General features: G+C 39.4%; 1 protein-coding gene across 1 annotated transcript in view; it reads right to left on the minus strand.

Annotated features, from left to right (window-relative positions):
* The window catches only part of LOC114158130 (heparan sulfate glucosamine 3-O-sulfotransferase 5), a 67,539-nt gene that overhangs the window by 5,085 nt on the left and 38,125 nt on the right, over positions 1-24,329 (minus strand). Inside the window, exon 2 of the mRNA XM_028039400.1 lies at positions 20,933-21,007. The gene's annotated coding sequence lies outside the window, so the exon portion shown is untranslated. The remainder of the gene's footprint in view (positions 1-20,932; positions 21,008-24,329) is intronic.

The raw sequence follows: 24,329 nt of genomic DNA on the forward strand, positions 1-24,329 counted from the left end.
ACAGGTATGGGGATAACACAGGAATGATGACGGCCGTGGAATTAATAATGAACATGTTTTGAGAGGAATAATTGTGAATTTCAATAGAAAACATAATAAGTAAGGAACAACAAATATAACAGTTAGAAAACAGCTATTGAAACCATTTATGTTTAAAAATTACTAGACACATCTTCAGTAAATAATATCTCGGGAGTTACATCCAAAATGTGGAAATGTTCAACATAGGAAATGATTGCAAGAATGTCAGGTTTGTGTAGCTAAAGGTTGCTGTTAGTTATTACTTCAAGTGAACTTATTGCACTACAGCTCTGTTAAAGTATCCATGCTTTTTTATGTTAAATTAGTTTGTATTTTACATCTGTATGGTAAACTTATTGTCAGTAAATTGGTTTTCATAGAGTTAAGAATAAATCATGTATTTTATGTCATTTGCTGTTACTGGTGCGGTTTGTACTTAAAAGAAAAAAACAGTTTATAATTTTATGTATTGTCACATATTCAGTTGGATCTATATATAGGCTAGTCTGTTTCAGCTCTGGCTATTTACATTTACTTTCAGCTGGAAGGTGAGTTCTGCCCAGACTCCAACAATCACCCTTTCCTTTAACTTTAACCAGATTATCTGTGCAGGCTGAGGAAAAATATTATTTTTTTCCATTTCACAATTATTCCTTCCGTGTTTTGGTCTCATGTAAAAATTCTTTGAGGTTTTAAGGCCACAACATGGAGAACTTCAGTGGTATGAATGCAGGGTGCAGTGAAGTGTTCCAGAATCGGAACCTGGATTTATCTTCAGTCTAAGAACTGTTAGGTTACACAAGCTTCCTTAAAAGCAACAGCATAGTCAAAGTCATTTATAATGGCAAAATATTGAATTGCTATAAATGCTGTGAAAGAATTCTAGCTTGACAAAGAGTTTGAGCAGCAAGTAGTACATCGCCCTATTGAATAGCATGCGCCACGTTCTTCAGGACTCATTTATAACCCACATGATACACACACACACACACACACACACACACACACACACACACACACACACACACACACACACACACACACACCCCACACACACACACACGCCTACACACTCACAAATGAGTGTTTTGCCCTGACAAGGAGCTGCAACTAGAACAGCTGTTCTTGCCAGGGAGCACCAGAAGGTGCCCAGAGAGAATTATTAATTATAAAGCGTTTTATTTTCATTAACTATGCATTTTCCACAACCTCTTTTGAGGATATTTTTAACAATCACACAGGGAAAAGGAAAGTTCTGACAATCTTTACAACCAATGGTGAGGAGCAAGCAAAGAGTAAGCAGAAAGTATTTTTCCATCAATCAATCAAATAATTTTATTTATAAAGCATCCTTCATGCTAAAAACAGCTCAAAGTGCTCTACGGATCAATTAAAACAAACAAAACCTAACAATTACCCACCACAACCCCACATGCAAACTAAGCAGAAATGATTCAATTCAGGAAATGCTGTGTATGTATGTATTCATTCATTTTCTAATGATAATTAATCCTGTTAACTTTATCCTAGAGCAGCACAGAGACACAGTGGATTTTATGCACACACTCAAACTTAAAGTGAAACTAACAGCTATGAACGCAGAAAATACAACAGGCCATTGTAGACAGAAAAAAGAAAAGAGGATTCAATTCTCTAAATCTCAATTTGTTTTCTTTTGGAAAATGTTAATATTTTCTAGAAAAAACTAGATTAATCTCAGAATTTTTTTTAGAAACAACTCGGATGTTTCGAAAATTACAAATTTTTGTCTTTTCAAATTCAGATATTTTCTCGTTTTTTAAATCATGAGATTAATCTAAGAAATTTCTGGAAGTTTTTTTGATGGAAATTTGCGGAGATACATCATTGTAATAACCCCAGCCCCAGACAAAAAAAAAAATAAATAATTCCTTCATAGTCATCAGGAAAAAGAAGGTCTTGCCAACTTATTCATAACTACCTTGTTGCTATATTTAGCAACTTTCCAAATTCCTGTAGCAAGTTTTTTTTTGTCCAAAAAACAACTAGTGACAAATGAGTCTGGGAGGAAAGCAGAGTACCTGCAGGAGGCCCATTCACTCAGAGAACATGGGAATTAAACACAGTTTTGACCTCATTTTATTATGAAAAAAGATTATTCTTAGAAATTTAAACAAGTTACATACAAAATATGAGATGGTGATACAACTTTATTTAAACAGCACAACTGTAGGATGTGAATCTGTCTCCCAATGCTGTCTAGGAAGAAGAAATCACCTGGTGTTGAAACTGTCTCAATTTTACAAGAACATTACCTACAAGACCTAGCAGATGACCAGAAGTGCCGTTTCATTAGTCAGACCTGTGTTAGATCAGATGGTAGAAATGTTATCCACAGACGTAATGAATGGGAGCTGCTGGTGACATGTCTGATAAAACACTCTACCGGGTTCATAAGGGAGGTAGAGTCTCCAAGACTCCTGGAAGCAGGAGTAACAAATAACTAGAAGGGAGACCAGACGGACATATAAGGTTTCAGTCTAGTACTGTGAGACTCACTATATTCTTTCCCAGAACATTTTTCCCATTTTTCCCCTGGCTGTCTTTCTTTCTGAGCATTGCCACTGTTTGCTCGCAATCAGGGCTGAACTGAACTGTAACTCCTCCCACTGCAGTCATGGTGACCAAGGTCCCACTCAGAGGCTGACAGTGGGAGAAAGAAGCTTTCATTCTGGAATTCAAAGCTGTGATTTGACAGTATACTGCTACACTTTATAACTCTTTTTATTCTAAACACTCTAACGATGGACTGAACATGAACAGGAGAGAGAGTCTCCAGCTGGACTGTCTCTAAACCAGCCTGGGCTTCTCATCCAGGTTCTGTCATCTCTTTTAGGCTTTTAGCTTTAGGCTAAAAAGGGTCATTAGCATCAGACCACAATGACAGGCTGTTCCTGTTTGGAACAAGTGCATCCAGGCTCAGTTAATCCAACTGGGCACAACTTGTTAGCTCAGTGTGTGCTGGTTAGTCCATAATTATTGTCCATCCTTGTGTTTTGACACAAATGGATAGCGAGACACAAAAGCGGCAGTATTGTGTGCTTTCCAGGCACATAGTGCCATTTTATAACACAATCAAGTAACTGTGTTACCTTCAGTTGTTATAGAAATGCTGTATACTGTATATCAAATATGATTTTAAAGAAATCTGACTTTGCAATTTAACGCCTTGAAATTGGACCTCTGTCTCTTTAAAAAACTCTTTCTGAAACGCAGCCTTCAGGAAGTCATCACAACATGGCTCCTCTGTCAACCAGCTTTGCACTCAGAAGCAGCTCATATGATGAGCTCTGCTGTTCCACCAGGTGTTTGTTAACTGCTTCTGGCTAGTCTGAAGGAACTGAGTGGGGGAGTTGACAGAGAGTGCTGCTCTGTGAGGTAGAAGCTTGAAGACAACATTTTTTAAAGACTGGGTCAAAAACACACCAGAGTAATTTGTGCCTTCTTTCTCCAAGGAGGAGGTGTGTGAAAGTTGTCTTTAAAAAAAGACTTTTCCACAAAATATTTCCTAAATTTATGTGTTGATATTTATTTCCATTAATTTCAGTTTTCTTTTTTACCTGTAACCTAATCTGTTCTCTGATTTGCTGTATGTGTTCAAAAATGTGATACTAGGTCAGAACTGTGTCTTTATTGCAACTTTGGCGCAAATGAGGCAGAGAAAACAAATCCCACTTTAGTTAGTGCTTAGAAAGCATTGACTGATGAGTAGTTAAGATTGAAATTTAAACTGCTGTCTGGCATTTTTATAATAACTGAAGCAATGAAAATGATTGCTGTTTGTAAACAAAATTACTATTTTAATTAGTTTTTAAAAACTGGAACATGGAGTTTAAAGTCTTCATTAATTAAAGTGTCAGTTTATGGTGAGGATGCATTCAAGCGCTTGGTGAGTCCCACATTATGCAATGCAAGCAGTGTGTCCTCTGCTGAAGAAGCCCAGATCAGCAGTACTAGAAATAGACAACTAGAACAGAGATCTCATTAGTCTTTTCCATGATGCTCTATGTGGTAATACTAAAGTATTACTGCTGTAGGAAAAGCAGGAGACCTCCGCCCTCATGCTGCTCGTCTCACCACAAACTGGAGAATTACGCCTGTGAACAGCAGCTGGCTGGTGTGACAGAACAACTATCATGGGGACGAAAGCCATGCGGTGCCGATATCTATCATTTTAAAGGATTGCCTTTTCCTTTCCTTCACTTAATTCATCAAACTTCTGCTGATTTATTGACCCATTTTCAGCAAGCGTTCAGTGAGTTGTTGCTTTCATGGCAAAAAAATATTCAAGCAGATGCCAAGGAACGTCAGCACCTACTGTATTACTTTAAATGTTTAATTTGAAAGCTTCAAAACTTTACTTGAAAGGAGATACAGCCCTACTGATTTATTTCTCATTCAATTCTTTTCCATGCAGACCCAGAAAAAATATTTAATATTAGATTTCAAAAACAAAAAATTGTCAAATGACTTTTTTTTTTTTTTTTGCTATCTGCTAAAAAGATTGTAGTGTTCAAGGTTGATGGTGAAGCATCTAAATAAAGTGATTTTGACTCTGTAACAATGAAAAATACAAAACATAAAAACTATACATTTTACACACCCTTCATACTAACACATGCAATACACAATATGAAAGAGTATAAAAGGCGATAAACATCAGAGGACCAAGTTTCACAAAATGGGCATCATTTTTATGTTTGGGTTTATGTCAAAAAAATGTTCAAGGAGACAACATATGGCTCCTCTATATTTATAAAATATCAATATTGTGTCAGAAATATATCATGTTGTGGAATAACATGTAATATGAACTTTATGTTTACTCTGTGCCTGTCAAACAGTTTGTTTGATTCATCTCAGGTATAAATAAATAAATAAATAAATAAATAAATAAATAAATAAATAAATAAATAAATGAATGAATGAGCTCTTTTAAAAACCATCATCTTGAACATAAAACCAAACAGATCAGCTCCTGAATGAGATTAGCTTCTTTCTTTCTGCCTCTTGTAGGGCAGAGACTACAAACAGCAGTCGCCATGGTGACCTTCACACAGACTCTAGATGTTAGCCAGTAACAGAACTGGCTCACACTGCTAAGACCAAGCTCTGCCTCTGATGTGAAAATGAATCTCCAAAGCTCTTTGGAAACAGCCGACACAAACAGAACTCAACCCATGAGAGAAGTCAGACACTCATTCCTTTGTGTTGCTGATCTGTGTCCATGCAGAAGGGAGAAGTTAAGGCAATTTGTTATGATGTCAGACAGATAAGAATGAAGTCACACTTTCTTTATATTGGGCCAATAATTATCATGCACCCGTTGATGAATTTGTCATGATCTGCTGTACAGTTTCATAGAGTACAGGAAGCAGAATGTATTTGAATATCTCAGAAATCTTTTAATTTAAATGACGTAAAATCCAGAAAACTCCATTCTCTGTCAGGACCGCTCAGTAAAGAAGACCCAGGATGAAGAGCTTGGCTTCATAGTGGAGGAGAAAGAGTGAACACAAACAGCAGAAAACACTTCTCCAAGATGTTCGGATAAACAAGATGTTCAAAAAGATATTATTCGAGGAGCAACTGCTCACAGCTCCTGTATCTGCAGGTGCTGAATGTTAGCAGACCTGAGTTTGCTTGTGCTCCTAATTCAGAAAATAGACACAAACACAGATCTGCTCCTGAAATAGCTTCACACAGCTATCAGTGTCTCTCTGGGCTGGAACAGCTGGTCTACATTTAAATTAAGCATTATGCATCCACTTAGTTGAACGCCGACAAATGTGTAAGTAAATCAGAAGAGCTAATTGATAATTCAGCTTTCTGATGCAGGTGTAGGGAGCAATCCATGTAAAAGTCACAGCACAGTGCTTCTCCAGGGCTGGCGACTCCTGATGTGAACGCGAAGGAAGAGAAAGGCAACCTGCCGCACTGCTGCATGGTCTTTGGGATTTTGGTTATTCTTTAATTAGCATATTTAGTTCATTTTTAAGACCAACATACTCTGCAGGAACAGAGAAATGTGTTTGTTTACCTTAGCTGGCTAGAGCAAGAACAAAACCTCTGATCTGTGCATCTGTAATCGATAGATTTAACTGAATGAATTTTATAAGATAAAAAGGAGATTCGAAAATAAATACATAAAACTTTATTCATTTATGAGAGACAATAGGATAAGAAACAATTATCAAAGAGAAATGTAACTTGATTGTATTACTGAATATGCATAGTGTGGTTCATACAAATATAACTAGGATGCAGGATATGTGGGAAAATAAATACACTTGTATGTTCTTTGGTCGTTCATCCACTCAAAGATTCCATTTTATATTACTATAAACTATTATTTATTAAAAACTTTGGCCAAAGTGGAGATTTGATAAAACTCCATATTTGTGTTTGTACATGAGAAAACAGAGATTTATGGTGCCGCACATTACAGTATTACAGTCACAATAATGCACCAATAGTAAGCAATGTGGATATACTGTATATAAAGCAAGTAAATATCCACATACTTACTTTGACCTGATTCCCAAACGCCATCGCCTTGTGTTTTATTAACTTTACTAAGGCACTTGACTTAATGCAGTGTTTCTCAACTATTTTCTGTCATGCCCCCCTGGGGATCATAATTGTTTTCACAAAGTTTTGCTCTGCACTGCCCCCTATGGGTTTGGAACATTTAAAACAACACTACAGGACAGATTTGTGCAGGTTCATGTGGATGAAAATGTTTCTGAAACCGACCTCATGTGTATATTATGCTTTCAACAGATGAGGCGGAAATATTCATTTTTATAAAGACCCAGCTGTTTGTGGACAAGGCCTTGAATTCTGCATTCAAGAATTCTCTTGTTCCTGTAGCAGTGGTTACTAAAGTGTGGGGCGCGCTCCCTATGGGGGGCGCAGTGCCATTGCAGGGGGGTCGCGGGAAGCAGTATGGATGAATGAAAAAAAAAAAAACAGCTACACGAAAGTGTTTCACTGTCAAGATAGTTTGTAGTTTGTTTTGTTTCAACCTGAAGTGTGAAATAAGCTTCAGTGGAGTTTGAAAACAAAATATGTGTATAGGTTTATGTCTGGTTGAACGATGTGTGTGCCCAGTTGATTTTTTTTTTTTCTTTTTTCAGGGGGAATTTATTGTAATCCATAGAGGGGCCCAGAAAATCTTTGGGAACCACTGCTGTATAGGAAACTGAGTCAGAGGTTTGGAAGCCAAAAACATGACCTGGTTTGAAGTAGGAGCTTTGACCTGCTCTGGACAGTCACACATCAGATCTAATCCATTACTGACAGCAGATCTGACTTCCTCCACCATGAGGCTGATATGATTGTGTGCTTCATGCCACATCTTCACTGTACACTGTCAAAACTAACAGGATTAAGTATGAAGGCCTGTTTTTAGCTTTCGAGTGAAGTGCACTAATAGGATTTGTTAGAGGACATGTGAAAAGCATGATGCAGAGTGTGTTTGTGTGAGTGCGTGTGTGTGTTACAGGAGACCGCTTTAACATCTGAGAGAACCCTGAACATCAGGTAAAAACACCTGGAAGCAGAGAGAACTCCACAGAGGACAGAGGAGGCTCGGCTGCCCGACCAGCCGTCCAGATCTCTGCTGGGGCCTGGCTCTGGCCTTCCAGACAGACAGGCAGCGTTACTGGGCCTCCAGGCGCCACCTGTCATGTCTGTGCTCCATTCCCAGAACTCTCTGCCACAGCCTGTCTCTGTGGGGTTTGTTCGGTTACCCTGACATGCTGTCCAACGCTTTCTGCTCCTCGTGTTGGGGTGAGATGGAGGAAAAGGTCTTTCTGAATTCTTCCTGCAGCTGAAATCATCTCTGAAGCCTGATGTACGGAGCAGGACAGGCTCAGGAGGGGTCAGCATGCAGCAGCAGCAGCTGCATTTCCATCAGCACAAAACTTTGTACATATTCTGCTAATGTAAAAAATCAATAAATTCTGCTATTTCTATGATTCCAATAAATAAGTAATTGAATTAACATCACATGTGATTAAGTCATTAAAAATCATGGTATTGACGGATGCAAAGAGTTATAGTGGTGTATTTTCATAATTCAGACATGGTGCTAGCGCTCATAATCTATCAATCAGAGGAGACGTCGGCATCTTATTCAGTCGTTAGAGCTGCAAGCCTCGCCTACTTGAGAGCGTCTACATATACGGCATTTGGGGAAATTACAGCCAGCGATTTTACAGAAGAACTTCATGAAAAACTCAACTTTGGCTGAACTGTCTGGAGCCAGCTTCACGCTGGGGCCAGCAGTATGTTACCACTTTATACTCATGATGCGGAAAATGTTTTTACAGTTTAGTTCTGTGAAATACACAAATTTTGATATGGCTGAAAAACCACCTCAACCCAGGGCAAAAACCTTTTATTGAAAAACGAGACTTATTTCAAAACTGGCCTGTGTCCATCAACAAATTTATTTTCGTAATTCCAACTTGTGAAATTTTAAGCACCGAATTAAGATAAAGATGGAATGCTGAATACATCACTTAATGTGATACATTAGAAAACCTTGTGTTATTTTCTCTTGCATCTGAAGCCATTAGTTTCAAAGTCAATAAATCGAGCAGACATTAGGAAACCAATGGGGAAACCGAAAGGCCATTTTCAGAGGCACAGTTGGTTTGACAGATGGGGACACACCCTTCATTGACGAGTTTCCTCATGTGAAAGTGCCACAGAAACAATTTTTGCCACTTCAGATGTTTGAATTCTTCAGTTATCGGATCAGCTCTCCTCTACTCTGCTGTCAAAGAACTGCAACGCTGCTCTCAACCTCAGAGGGAACAGAAAATCGTTGTGCAGCAGATGGCGTGCCCCCTGCAGAGCGCTGAGCTCTCTGTTGTGTGTCTGTCTGGATTCAAGTGACAAGATGACAAAACTGTAGACACAAAACAGGACAAATCCACAGAAAAAAACTGCCACAAGATTTTTGAAGCAACCAGCTACTAAAGCTGCTTCAGATATATCTAGTGAAGCTAGCTATGTGACTGTCACTTCAATCAAACGTAAGAAGAAAATATGGATTGTTAGAAAATATTTGAGGTTTTATATTGGAAATTAATGAACTTGGACTATAATCCAGAAAATCTTTTCCATTAACACTGCGATAAAATTTCAAAGTCAACTTTGTTGAGCTTTCCATCATGTCATAATGTCAAAAACAAACCTGGAGTGTTGCTTTAATCTTTTCATGCTTGATTGAAAAATCCCTGAGTTTCCCGTAGCAACCATTTAACTGTGTGAAACACCTGGGTAGGAGTGACGGAAATGTACTTTTCACAGAGTCGGTTCTTTCGGCTCCCAAACGGATCTTAATTTATTGTCAACTGCAGCCTCATATAATCATTTTGCAGTCACTGTTTCCTGCAAGAGAAGCTTTTTATTTCTTTAATTTTATGTACTCTGTTATGAAAGCACACATTCTTACTTTTGTAAAGCATTTTAATCAGAATTTTAATTAACAAAAGCAAATGAAGAAATCACTGCAAACAAATCCACCAAACAGACCTATAATAATATTCTTTTATTGTGTAATACCCTTAATCTCCAGCCAAATGCTACTTCTCTTACAGGTTTTTCCAACAAACTCTCCTCCACACCCTATTAGGATGGACCCACCTGACTGTCCCCCTCTATGATTTCACATAATGACTTGATCTCACAAGCTCACACGTGATTGGCCACAAGGTCGCCATACTAATCAAAGCAAATTTCTGCTGTGAGCAGAGAGCTTGTACTGAGTGAAAACTGAGCAGCAAAAGGTAAAAAATGTGGTGGGGCAGTTTCCTCCTTCTGTCTTTGTTTGTCTCTCCCTCTCCTTCTCGTCCTCTCTCTGTCCACCTCTCATGTGGTGTGCTGCTCGTAGCCCTGCCCCTTATGTTGAAGCACGGCTCTCGCTGTGCTTCAACATAAGCTGAAACTCTAAAAGCTGAAACGTTTGCGACTGACCCATCTCTACTGGGTAGACCTAGGCCTGCCTTCTAGGCCGGGCTAAGCTTGCAGTTTCCAAACTTCCCACTTCCGCCTCCTTCCCCCCCCCCCACTCCTCTCCCTCTCATCTCCTTCAGACTGGCTAACAGCAATTAGCAAACACCTGCTGGAACTGTGCATCTACTGAGCTACCTTTCAGAGCAACGCTAGTAAGAACATTGTTAAAGGGTTAATAGAGGAGCCATGTTGTGATGATTTCCTGAAGGCAGAGTTTCAGAAAGAGCAGGAGTTTCTTAAGACCCAATTTTGAAGTCATTTTTGATATATACAGCCTTATTATAACAATCTAAGATGATATAGTTACTTAATTGTGCTATAAAATGACACTGTCTGTAAAACACATCAAACTGCTCCTTTAAACAACATAGTTAATGTGGCTAGTATGTGTATTTGTCAATCCGGCCATGCAGCAGAGTTTTTCATCTGCACATTTCAGGCTGTTAATTTGCTTCAGGCAGCTAACTTTGTGCAGATGATTTGGTCAAAGAGCAATGCACCAGTGCCTAGGATTAGAGAAGCATTACATTTGATTTTGGTAACACTCTAGAGTAATGCAAGGATCAGAGTTTTTACAGCATTGCATGATTGCCACCTGACAGGAAGATGCAACCGATTTGAACAGCAAACATCCAAGGACATGTCCGTGCACAGAGAGAAAACCTTGTTATGTCATCTCATATCCGGCCTGTCCAAGAGCCTCTGGGAGACGCATGGAGATATTAAACAGGCCAGCAGAGGTTAAAGCTGAGTAATGTGCACTGGAGATGATGAGCATCTAATTCATGACAAACACTGCAGGGTTAACTGTTATATCTGCTTTATGATTCACCTCCCTGACAGTCAGATTAGGCTGTTATCAGTTTGTCTTCACTGGCTGGTAATGCAGCAACCTTGGGACATCCTTCCAGTTCTAATCAGTTGCAGTGCAATATAAATGCAGCCTTCAGACACTACATCAAAGGAGGAGATGCTTCTTTCCCAACCCACTCAGCTTCCGTTGATGCAGATAGGATGTTCGCAGGGGTCTGACAGCCTGTGTGAACGTCCTGGAGATTGTTCACGATTGTGGAGCTGTGAGGGAGACCAGGGGGTCGCTGCAGGTAAGGGGGTAGGCTTGCAGCAGGAGGCAGCATGTGCAGGGGGTAATAAGTTATGCAAAAAACTTTCAAAGTTTTTCCAGCCATCAGGTAACCCCTGATTCCCACTGACAGCTCTGCTTTGAGTAAAGACACCAGTGTGCATGTTGAAAAATGGATCCTCTTTCTTGATGATCATCATCGCTGTCATGGCTGCCTGGATAATGTCACAGTTGCCACCAAGTAGTAGCACAGAGTAAAACCCTTCAGGATGTGCTGCATTAACTCATTGTCATATTACTTTATGATAGATAGTAAAACCCTTTTCCTTCAGAATCACAAATCATACAGTTTTGGAGTCTTCACTTAACGCTGCCCATCAGACAGGATTCAGACTGACAACCATGAGGAAGTAAATGTTGGTGTCATTCATATCCCTTCAACTTGCCCACTGCAAGTTTCCTTGGGCGTTTAGTATATAATCAACCAACACAAAGGAGTGCATCATTGTAGAGTGAAGGAAAAAATTCTCATTAGGGATTGAGTTTAGACTCCTGATAAAACCAGGCCTTTGTTCTACATTTTGCTTCGTGCAGACAGTCTGGACCCTTGGATATTCAGAAACGACTGCTTTCTGGAAGCATGGACTCATGAAGCTAACAGGAAATGACATGCGCAGTAAACAACTCCATGTGGAGAAGGCTCACAATGACAGATCATAAACATTCCTTTTGCTCCGCCTTTAGTTGCTCAATATTCGGAAGTGTGGCCAACATAGACTGAATGGCTTTGTTCACTTCCTCCAATCCTACTACCAAACAAGGATAGACAAACTACAATCCTAAAAAAAAAAAAAAAAAAGAATCATTCACAACTCCTCCTTCTATTTGTTCACTGGTTGGTTGAAACTCAACCAGAAGAATCCAGCTCAGTAAGAGAAATCCTGAAGATAGATGAGAACTGAGCAGACTTCTCAAAGTACAAAATGTCCCACTGGCAGGTCTGAACTGACATGAAATGCTGTGTGGCAGAAGGCAGCATTCCATAGCCGAAGAGCCAGGTACAAAACTCCCAAACATCAACGCTGTGTCCATACACACAAGCACACCTTCATGGTGATGATGAAATATTGATCATACTGGGAACCCAGCATTACACATGCTGACACAGGGACTAACTTGTTTTTTCACAAATTGATAGCTTTTTCCAGTTCTGACACATTCCATCCTTTTCATATTGTGTCATGTAACGACACGGACTGACGTCAGTCACAGTTTGCCATGTCTAACCACCATCCGTCTGTAGAGCTATTATTCCACTGACACTGATCCAGAGGGACAGGCGGTAAAGAGAACAGGAGCGGAGCAGCGTCTCACTCAAGGACATCCTGACAGCACACACAGCTGCTGATAGATGGGACGTCTGCGACGGCAATCAAATCTCTGACCTTCCTGTTATGAGCCCCTGTCTGTTTTAATATTAGATCACCAGCTTGGTACTTGATAGCCAGCATGGCTATTGAGTGGTCGTACTACCTGTGGAACAAACACTTGTAATTGAAGACACTATGTTTCAGCGTGGGACAAGTTCTGCTGACCAAATGTGATTTGGACAAAAGCACACAGTGACTGTGGATGTTTGGCTGCTCTGGTCCAAACTGCAGTAGGGATCACAGTTTGGTTTTTAGCTTTTGTATATTTGTCAATCGGACCTAGAAGATTCTTCAAGTGGATTGGATTCAAAAATCAGACCTCAGGAGATTTTCTGAGGTAATTGCAACTGTCGAGCACAAAGAGACCAATAGAGCTTTAAATTGTGGTCAGCTGTGCTTTAGGATTACATTTGCAACCACTTCGGCTGATTATGGTTTAAAATGAGGGAGCAAGCAAGAAAAGTACAAAACCTCATATGAAAAGTAAGCAACTTGTAATTGGCTTACAGCCCTTAATCATTAACTGTTTTTAAGATCCCAATGCAACCTTTAACCCTGAAAAAGAAAATGCCTATTTTTAGGATGAAGATTAGAAGTTCCATTCCAGCGAGAATTTGTTTAGTCTTTTTGTGTCTCCTCTCAGACACTTTTTATTACAGCAGAGGTCAGTGGGTTGCCATTGTTTTCAAATCACCAATAGTTCACCTAGCTGATATGCAGTGGGACACTCCCACTACTCTGCCATCAGTGCATTAGCGACAGCTTAATGCTAACATTGAAACAATTATATTCCCCTAAATCAATTCCAGGTTTCCAGGTAAATTCTACAGCACTAATGTACTTATCTGTCTTGTAAACTAAATCATCTAAGTCTTGTAAGTTTTGAAGTTTTCAATGTCACACGTGTCGAACTTGAAGTGTTGGGCGCATTTTTGACTCACGGAACTCGTTCGGATTGAACGCACCATTAGATTCATTCTTAAAGGTACAGCCAATTAATGCCAAGGAAAACAAATGGTGCTCCTGGATTGGCTGCTTTGCCAACCCCAACAACGCGGCAAGTAGTTCAGCTTCCCAAGCTGCAGTTTCTTTTGAATATTTAGATAAGCTCTGCAAAAAACATCCATGAAGAGGCAGGATTTCCTGAATAATTTACAGTTACGTTAGACAAAAACTATTTCTGAATACTGAACCGCAGATGGAGGTTTGTGTGGGGATCCACTGTAGTTCAGAAATTCACCACTTGGACTTGCTTGCTCATCTGTTGGGCTCTTGTTCAGTTAAACAAAGGAGCTGTGTCAAAAACAGTGCAAATCTTCAAACTGATGTACTTGATTATCCTCATTCTGTGAGTTGAATGCACGACACCCTGATGATATGCTCTAGTTTAGAACTATCTATACACTCTTCTTAATGATACTGAATGATTCCTCATTTTGCAACTGTATGTCAGAGGGCAGTTGTGGGATGTACAGAAATGCCCATTCTACACACAGAAGTATATATTTAAGCAATACATTTAATAAAATATTTAAGTTTATAAGTAGATTTTTCACAGTATTTTCCACAAATGAGAAAACATGGAATAGATGAGCCAGGTTTAGAAGAATGTATGCTGAAATTCTTTAATAATTTACTACCAGCTTACCATTTTCCCTCCAGAAATGCTTTTCTAGTAGACTCTGTAATCAAGTTTGGTACATAAACAGTTATAAGAGCTCTATCTGCCTTCTCGCCCACTTCCCATCTAACATTAGAGACAACAGAATATGTGACAGTGGCTCAATTAAAAGGACAAATGGCCATAAATACAGAACAAGACAGTCTAATTCCCTCTTTTTAAAAATGCAACAGAAACAAGAATCAAAATGGCCTCCGTTTAATACACCAAATCTGATAATGTAGATGAAAACTGATCTATACATTTAAATACAGCAAACACAATGCTTAGTTTCTATTTATAGGGTCTCTATTAGATACAAATATTTGCATTAAAGCAGAGATGATGCCCTCACATGAAGAAGCTAGAGGAAGATCTAGTGCAAGGTTTGGAGAAGTTTAACTGCTTTACATTCCAGACAGCCAGACACTGAAAAGGCCATTTGAGCTGAGAGGTCAGAAGTCCTGAAAGAGCCAAAGCAGAGCTTTGTTATTAATGGGCTCAATCTGTCTGGGACACTTTTGCCATTTCTTTAATGCCACAGAGCAGTGAAGGAAGACGCAATAAAGAACAGAGCCTGGAAGCTTCACTTATTACAATTAATAATTCATACCAGTGCATTAACCAGGCGGAAACCCCGGTCTTACATGGCAGGCATGTAGTGTGGCTGAGGGTTTGGAACCACAGAGCCTGTTGCTGCAAAATCAAGTCACTGCCCAATGCATGGAGGCTCATAAAAAGGTGTTGACCAGTGTGAAAAAAATATGTGACTATGCAGTTTGTTTTTATAAAATCTACTATTTATAATAAGCATAATTCTTCATCTGCTGTCTGAACACCAGGGGTTTCAAATCTTAGTGATCTCAAAGCCTTTTTCACAAAATTGTGGCAAAACACAGAATAACTGCAACATGACAACCATCTTCTGAACACATATCAGACGCTGAAATGAGGTTTTACAAATTAGCCGTAAACCATCAATGTTCCATCAAATCCTGATTTTCTCCAAATGTAACAATATGCAATGGGCTAACATTAATTTCAGTTCCATCAGATCACATGTAGTTTATTTCTGCATTTGCAAGCTATAAGTTGGTTTTTTATGTACTTCTTCTATGAGTGTCTTTTAAGCCCACATCAAAACTAAACTACTTCCACAGTGCCTATTAACCTTGTCCAGTTTTCAGCCTGCAGGGGCTTTGGCAGAACTCTGGAACCACAAAAGTTTCATCTCACCACAAACCTGTTTCCTTCAATGTTTATGCTTACTTCATGGACTGAGCAAATAAATGCTGAAGCGTTCTTTCTGTCATGATTTGTGGTTATAGGAGGTGAGGAAGTTGCAATGAACCCAGGCTGTAGAGAGAGAAATGATGAAATTAATGAAGAACAAACACAATAATCCAGGCAGCACAGAAGAGTGGAAGGCTAAAACTGGTAGCAACTGGAAAAACATCAGATGGGGGCAGACAAAGCAACAGACTAGACAAGACTTGACCAGAACCCAACAAGAAACACAGGTGGGTTTAAATACACAGGGAGACAATCAGGGGAATCAAGGAACTGGTGTAACTAATCAAGGGGTAGACGGGACAACAAGAGACTCCACAGAACACAGAAACCTAAATAAACTCACAGAAAAGAAAACTAATCCTTACACATTCACCTTGAAAATGCCCTCATATGTGTGCCTCAGTTTAACTCAACAGAATTAGAATTGCAAAAACCATATCATCGTCTGAGTTTTCCCAAATTGTTTAAAGATCTACAGTCACAATCTTTTAGTGAGTTAAAACTTTTAAATTTGAAATAATTTTTAAAAAAAAGCACTTCTATAAAACATGCCCTATTATCTGAGCATTGAGCAAATAGAGATCATTCTGGTCATCCTGACTGCACTGAAACAGGAAGAGCTGAGTGTGATTTACTGTCAGAGAGTGAGAAAAAACTTTTAACTGTCTTTCCAGCCTGTGTGTTAAGCATACTGCGTATTCAGGTAATAAATAGGTTTCAAATGCATTTTATGTAGCAAGGTAAAGCTAATAATTTGCATACAACCAGCTCGATGCTTTAAGTGCTTCCAGTTTAAAATCTGATTAGGTTTGCCATTTGGAGTGCAGAATTCTCCCAAAATTTACTTTAATCACATTTTCAAACCACTTATGGAATCGAGGACTTCCATTTGATTTTCAATCCCCAACTTTAATTATGAACAAAACTCAAAACTATTATTTTTTTAGACAAAGAAACTCCATTAAGAGTTTGCTTAGTTTAATGTATTTGTGAAATAAAACATCGGCATAGTGCATATTTAATACAAAGGCTTCTAGTTGGAAAATGTTGAGCTGGATCCAAGTGACATTAGTAGCCCACTAAGACATATGACAGTGAACCTGCTCCACCTCTCACACTACATAAACCCAGAAATAGAACAAGTCAGAGCACCGAACAACTCTTAAACTAAAGAGATTGTTTTTTTTTACCCTCTTTTCCCCCCTGCGGCTGTGACAATAAAGAGACTAAAAATAAACTAAAACATAATAAAATCAAAGACATTGTGAGGATTTTTTACCCTTTTCCCTTCTCCTACACTCTGCATCGTCCTGATGCTGCAGACACAAAGCCATCAGAAGCTAATGTTGCAGAAAAATAATGGGTGGAGGCTTTAATGCCTGACAGGTGTTTCTGTAATGCAGCTGTTCTGCTCCAGACCAGGCTGATGCCAATCTGCATTTCCTCTGTCCTTCTGCGCTCTCTCATCTGATCACGTCTTAAGTGGCCATGATGAGAAAGCAATTAAGAAAGACCCAGCATGAAGGACGGAGGTTTATACGCCTGTTTGATGCTGGATGTGTTCTGGAGTCTCTGTCAAGTATCTGGATGAGGAGAAGTTACGTGGCGATGTCAGTGGCCTGGGACGACCTCACCACGTCTGCCTTTTGACATAAGCATTGCTACTGTCTTTTATTATTCTCCTTTATGGCTGGGCATCAGCAGCATGTCAGGGCGGCATTATGAAACTATACAAGACCATGGAGTCTGAAGGTAATGACCCTGAATATCGCTTCACAGGGTTTAGCTGCAGTATTTTCTTTTTTCTAGTTTATTTAATCACTTCATGGAATGAAAATCATCTCTTGAGTTTCATTTAAAAAAATACATGAAGGAGCTGGAAACCCTAGAAATCAATTAAGTGGATAAATCATTTTCTTTTGCACGATGATGTAGTGCTCCATCTGAAAGTCTTGCATGCTAATCAAAGAACAAATTATTTTCTTGCCCTTTTAAATTGGAACATGTTGAATGAATGTGTGGCCACTTATTGGAAGCAGGAAATGGATGGAGGGGGCAGGTTTGCCGCCAACATCGTCTGTGCATTAACAGATGGAAATAAACAGGTTAGCAGAACAGATTGCAAAAGAAAAGAATCAAAGAGTTCAAGTGCAAACGTTTTTTTATCCATTGCAGTTTGTGAAATACACAATTTTTGACGCGATTAAAAACCAGCTCATCATAGTACAAAAAACAGAAGTTTTTTTTAAACTTCAGTTTACTTTAATTATGACAAATATATTTCTGTAATTCCCATTAGAGCAATTATATGATCAATGGCAACACAGCAACAAACAAGTAGCTTCAACATTCATCACTCCTGTATTATTCAAGTCAATTGGAGCTCTGATTGGTACAGAGTTTGGTGCAGCATCACAGTAATTCATTACAAAGGCACATTTTGGTGTTTTCTTCACCTAAATGAAGGTTTTCAGAGGCTTTACAGCCTTTTAGTGACGCCTGCTTCTTCTGAGACTGAAGGACAATACAAAATCTTGTGCAGAAAACAAGTAGATGTTGTTATTGGTAATCCAAGACATAAAGATAAAATGCATTCTCACAAATCAAATTTGTCATGACCTCTAGTAGATAACTGAACTCCCCCCCCCCAAGTCCATAACTGTATAAAACCGGAGCTATTTTCAGAGCTTCCTGACAGGAGCTTTGAAAATGAGAAAAATTAATCGCTGGACCACACTGACTACTTTATGATGGATGACAGCGGAAGGAGGTGTGGTGGGTGATTTCTCCACAATGGCTGAACAGAAAATTTACATTCTAGCTCTTGCAAGCTAAATTTAGGTTGACAGGTGATAATTTAAACACAGAGGAACAGCTGTTTGCCAAGCTGTGCCTCAGACTTGAGTGGACTGTGTGTGTACATGGATATTTTCCATCTGTAAGTGAAACCTCTTATAATAAAGCTTGTCATATTTCCTTGCAGTGATTTCCGTCAGTTCACGGTGTTTAGCTTCACCCAGACGGAAGTGAGGGAAATACAACAGGATTAAACTAGAGCTGCACATGGCCACCTTCACATGCACATGTTCACATGCACATGTTCCATCCACATGCAGATGGAAAGTTTTTTAACCTTCAGCTTTATTAAGTAAAATTGATTAATTAAAAAAAGTTGAACTCTGGTGCAGTTTGAATGTGCATGTGAACACCAAGTGGACCAGAGACAAAAGCAGGACGTGGACTACAATTTATGGCATCCTGGGTAAACATAATCAAACACACAAGTCTAAAGCAAGGGGAGAAATGGCTCATTGTTTTTAGTCAAAGACAAAGAGAAATCCAACCACAGCTAAACTCCATTACTACGAAAAACAAACTTGTGCTCAGAGTTTTCAGAGGTTTCCAAGTCGTTTCCTTCAGTGGTTCTTGGTGCAGGGCCCCCACAGTCGGGTGGGGAGTGGGGGGGGGGGGGGGGGGGGGCAGGTTTGGTTCATTTGATGCAGTGCAGCGTGAAAGCAAACCACATCAGGTGAAATGTAAAAAAATTGTAATTTTGGTCCCAGACCAAGCCAAGTCTACTGAACCATACGGTGTGAAAACACCATAAGACTACACCCACCCATAAGCATGTACAAACGTTTGTCACTATGGAAACCTAACAGATGGACAGACAATATTGCTGACCAAGGATTACACTGAGTTCTTGGGCAAACCTCCCAGCTGCTTGAGGAGCAAAAATGAGTGAATTTTGTTAAGAAAAAACAACTGGAATGAACGAGCAGGAAGCCGGTAAACACTGAAAACGTTTATAACTGACAGAACACACCCACTTTGACCTGGATTAATGACAGACGGTTTTAGGACTGAAGGAACCCAGCATCCAACACATCAGTGATGAGCAGCAAGCAGAAGCTGAATGAAACACAGACATGATGAATGTGGAATCAGTTCAAACGTTCCAGCCCACAAAACAAACCTCTGCAGATCACAGGGTGGACAAAGTTTTAATAGAAGGCATCGGCGGCGCCCTCCGTTTGATTTGTGGATTTTTGTGTTTATTTGCGTTGCTTACACATGCCAGCAGTCTTAATTTGGTGATATTTCAAAGCAGACCTGTCAGTTCATTCCAGAAGGAGCCTAAAAGCAGCAGAGGTGCTGACACACAGGAAGAGATATGAAAGGCAGAATTAATTATGTGCCAGAGAACGTGTGTAAGAAGAAACGTAGCTTAGCTCAGCTGAAGGAAAAGGCGGAGGCAGAGCCGTGGCCGTGGTGATGGATGCGCCTGGTGCAAATTTACTACTGGACCTACCTACACTCAACACCACCTCTATCCTACTGAGGTTTGCGCCTGGCTAACAACATGAGCCATAAGAAGCAGCAGTCGGTCTCCCATCTTGGCAGGATTTGGGGACAGCTAAGGTCAAATTGGAGAAAAACATCTTCTGTCTTCAGTCAGCTTTAAGACATGGCCACAACTCAATGGCTGTGAAAACTGTTGCCTGTTCTCATTTGGTTCTTTGTGCTTCCATTTCTCTGCTAATGCTCTATGGAGTCATATGGAGGCAACTAGAATGAACATCTTCCTCTTTAGAGACTGAAGGAGCAAACAGGACCAGTATCTAAAGGACCTGACCAGAGTTCAGGTTCCCTGTGAACTGCTGTAGATGAGGCAGGCTGAGGTGGAAAATTTCAAATGATCTACAGGCAGCGTTTCCCCCAGAAAACCTGCTACTGGTAGGGGGCGCTAGGACAGTTTGCCAGCTCTATTTCAAATAAACAAACAATGCTTAGCCTGGTGGTGGGGGCAGGGGTGGGGCAAGTAAAGTCTGGTGGCCCTCCAGGCTTAGTGGGGAAAATCCTGCTCATGTGAGCTCAGCCAGGCTCAAACATATGACCTTAATGCAACATTATTGGTGCGCAATAATGTTTCAAATCCAAATACAACCAATGTGAAACTTTAAGCCAATATCGATATCCAGTTTTAATATTGCTATTATGACTTATAACTGATACTTACTGTACCAATATTGTTTATATCATATGTACTTCATTTCAATTTCAACACGTTGAATAAAAAGCTTTTCTGCTTCAGCTAAATTTCCCACAATTCTGCACTGCATTACCATCACTGTCACATGACCAAACAAACACCACATGACCAGCCTCCAGAAACAAACAAATATCGCTTAATATCAACCCAGTTTAATTTATCAGATCAATACCAATATGTGAGCAAAAAACAAATATCAGAGAATAACAATTGACTTGCTTTGACCTGTTACATGTGGCCAAACGTTGCTTTGCCACTGTTTAAGTTTTTTTGGCCAGGTTTCTCAGTCATAGATGGGCATGGTGATGGGAGAGGTTAGAACATACCCTTTGATCCTCATGTCTGCCAGAGGGGTGGTTTGAACCTGGATGCTTGTTTAAGCACACCTGTGGATCCAGTATCTGTGTAATAAAGAGAAAATTACAGTCAAAGGCAATCGCTAACAGCAACCATGTTTTAGTAACAGCAGAGCGGACGGTGTACATTCTCCCTGAATGAGTTGTGGTTCATTTGTGTTCCAATGTGCAAAACGGATTTGACATAGAAACCAGAAGACAACCACACACACTGATGAAAATGAAACCCATCTCATCTAGGTGGAATTGTCCCACATCTCAGTTCATCAGTAACTTCCCATCATCTGAGTGAGACTTTTATGTTCTAAAGTTAAAACGGCTCAGCAGGAATATGTGAAACACAGCGAGTCCCATGGATCAAGCTATCAGGGTTTAGGGTTGAGAGTAATCACCAGCGCTACATTTAGAAGTAGCGCTGGTGATAGTCATTAGCCATTTTCCTAGCTAATGACTATATCCAATAGTCATTAGCTACGGTTACAAATGTCTCACACTGTAGGTTGAGTGTGAACTCAAGGTGTAGAATTGGTCTCCAAGGCCCTGGCTACATGTTAGAAAAAACTATAGACGTCTACACATTCTCTGAAAGGCTGTAATATCAAACTGCAGGAGTTGAAAACCTCAAAATCAGTGAAGTCAAGCTATGGGTCAAAGAATTCTTCCAAAATAGTTACAGCTCCAGTTTTCTGTCATATACCTTCCTGACCTTACAGTTCAAATATAACACAGTCTGGACGATGTGAGATAAAGATAGAAAATTATAAACAAAACATAGTAACAGCTCTCTATGTCATTATTGCTAAAAGGTTCCAGGTGTACAGTCTACATTTATACATCACAAACTGGAATATGTTTATTAAAGTCTCAGCTCTTGTCACAAAAACTCCATCAGTGTGTAGAGGGGAGATACAAACACTGGAAAGAGTTCTGGTGTGTTAAATGTCATATTGATGTACACACGGCCAAATAGGCATGCATATTTTAATGCTCCACATGTAATCCACTCTAATAGGGTTCTAGAAGTGTAGATAAGAGTTCCCTATAGTATATATTTAAAAGAAAACAATATTTCAGCACTTTAAGCACTTATTCACAGTAAAGAAGCTGGTTCATCCAGGCATTAATGATTGATAATTTTAATTGTCTGTATTTTGTATTTTTCTGACATATAATGCCACTTTATACCACAACAAATATGTTACCTTAAATTGTTATGAGATGCTGCATATATCTAAACTACCATAACAGAAATTAGACTTTCTATTATCTGACATCTTAAAATTGGCCCCTGTCTCTTTAAGAAGCTCTTACCCTCTGCTTTTGATCACATCATCAGAACAATGCTCCTGTTTCGCTCTCTGAAGTAGTTTGTATCCTGAGCTCAGCAGACTCTCAGCTCCACCAGGTGTTTGCTAATTGCTGCTGCTGGTTTGGAGGAGCAGAGTGGTGGGTTAGGATGCCTCCAAAAAAAAAAAAAGCAGATTCCTTAAGATTCCATAAAATATGTGCAAAAGAATGAAAGCAGTCAAAGTGTAATCCAGTGATGAATCATCATTTTGTTCTGGTCACATGATGCTGAAACTATGAGCTGGTGCAGGTTCAGTGAAGCAGATAAGATATAACAAACTTCTTTAAACTTAAAGTAAAGTTTTATCTTGACTTATGCTTCATGACTAAGTATTTACCCTTTCAGTAATTAGGATGGATCAGGCCTTTTCCACTTGCCAATGGCATTTAAAATGTTTTTATAGTAAACCACAAAGTTCAGCAGATAATGTTCCCATTTAATTAACCATGCAGACTTCAAGCTACAGCACACACACACAAATGCACTCACACACACACACACAATTCTACCATAGAAAGAATACACAACTCTTCAACAATAATACCAATGAAGAAGGTTTCAAGAATTGGTCTGTAGGCATAAACAAGGAGCACACTAAGCTAAAGTCATTTATTCCAAAGATCAGTTACAAAAAACAATAAATACTCAAAACTACAAAAATCTATTGACATGTAAACAGGTCTAATATGAAACTGATGTCATTGTTTGCAGTCAGTTTTGTTGATATTAAATTCATTAAGTTTTCCTCAATGATGGCAACACTTATGTTTGCAGCAGGTTGCCCTTTGTGAAGAAAGTCGAGGTTTTTTGTTTACAGTTTGTGTCCTTATGAAACTTCTGTGTTTCTGTTTCTGACCCCACATCCTGATGCTGTGGTGCATTTCTGAGTTAAAATCCTCAGTGTTACTGGAGGTTGTATGGACCGCCACCATCCACCAACCGGTGCACCAGCTGGTTACTATGGAGACTGAATGACATGTGGGACCAACCTTACGCCCTCAGGGTTCTCCCATAACCTCTGCTGCTCTGCTTCCAGCTGTGATTACATGGTGTACATCTGAAAGAAAATATCTCTGCATCTACATAGAAATACAATCTAGCTTCATTCTGTATTACTGATCAATACAAAATAGTAAAAAATATCCATTCGATTTTATTGAAAATAGATCCATTTCATATAGCCTAAAATGATCGGCATCCAGCTAAAAGACAAACAAATTATCACAAAATACACAAAATCAATCTGAAAATAATTAAAACTCACTTCTAAAGGATCAAAATATATCTATAAGGATTCATATTAAAGAACTTCAACTCCACACAAATAACATGAATGGCTAAATCAGGTAAAAGTAAAAGATATGTTCACTAACTTGCAAAATAAACAATTTAATCATTTTTGTTATTTCTTACCTCCATCAATAAAACTTTTTAATACCTATATGCAGTCACAGTCACGCTTACAGTTTTTAGTGTTTTTTTCTGGGTATCCCAGTAGCAACAACATTTCGTTGCCAAATATTACTTCTGTATCTTTGCTCAATGACAATAAATAAAATCTAAATCTAAATCAGTTTCCATAGCTAACACTGAATCAGACTAAAAACAGTGAAAAGATCCAAACTAAATGCAACTCTGAACAAACAGGCTGAATTCTATCAAAACTGAACTTTAAAAGAATGAATTAACTCCTGACTGCAGGCGCCCCAGCGCCCCCTTATGGACAATCTGCCACTTCTTTCAGGAACTTTGTCTTAGATTTCTCTGTTGGTGCATCAGTGGAGTCTCACTCCTCTGTCGTTATCTCCAGTTGTTTGGATCAGGAAGACGGAGTCAACAGAGAAATGATGTTCTCTGATGCTGTGCTGACATCCAGGTCTGTTTCCTCTCTCTCATTCCTTCCCTCCTGCATGTTTCCCCCCATCAGAACCCCCCTGACCCTTTGACCCCCACTAATCAAAGTGGAGAATGCTGTCTTAATTCATACTGTTAAAGGGTTTACCACATCAGAGTGGACTG

Source organism: Xiphophorus couchianus, chromosome 15 (genome assembly GCF_001444195.1).
Source record: "Xiphophorus couchianus chromosome 15, X_couchianus-1.0, whole genome shotgun sequence".
NCBI classification, from domain to species: Eukaryota; Metazoa; Chordata; class Actinopteri; order Cyprinodontiformes; family Poeciliidae; genus Xiphophorus; species Xiphophorus couchianus.